This window comes from Sinocyclocheilus anshuiensis, unplaced genomic scaffold (assembly GCF_001515605.1).
Source record: "Sinocyclocheilus anshuiensis isolate Anshui unplaced genomic scaffold, SAMN03320099.WGS_v1.1 scaffold1249, whole genome shotgun sequence".
Lineage (NCBI taxonomy): Eukaryota > Metazoa > Chordata > Actinopteri > Cypriniformes > Cyprinidae > Sinocyclocheilus > Sinocyclocheilus anshuiensis.
The window spans coordinates 235,980-236,349 of NW_015549641.1; the positions used below are offsets into that span (position 1 = coordinate 235,980).

The 370-nt window shown below is 33.2% G+C and overlaps 1 protein-coding gene across 1 annotated transcript in view; it reads left to right on the top strand.

Moving 5' to 3' along the window:
• LOC107659878 (integrator complex subunit 7) overlaps positions 1 to 370 on the top strand; it is a 16,504-nt gene that overhangs the window by 14,364 nt on the left and 1,770 nt on the right. The window lies entirely within an intron of this gene.

The window sequence follows — 370 nt, forward strand, 5'->3', positions numbered from 1 at the left end:
TCATTCACACTTTCACATGTGCTGCTGATATGATTAGTCAATTAATGTTAGCTGGTCATTTTGTGTCAGGATAAAAATCAGTGAAATTTGTTTGTTTTTTTGGCCAATGAAGCTTTTAGCAATTTCAACACCACAACAGCTTAAGCAGCAAACTTCGCAAAACACATAATTTGTCACTGCCAAAACTTTTGGCCACGACTATATATATATAACATTTTAAAGGGGTCATATGATGCTGCTAAAAAGAACATTATTTTGTGTATTTGGTGTAATGAAATATGTTTATGCGGTTTAAAGTAAAAAAAACACATTATTTTCCACATACTGTACATTATTGTTTCTCCTCTATGCCCCGCCTTTTTGAAACGCG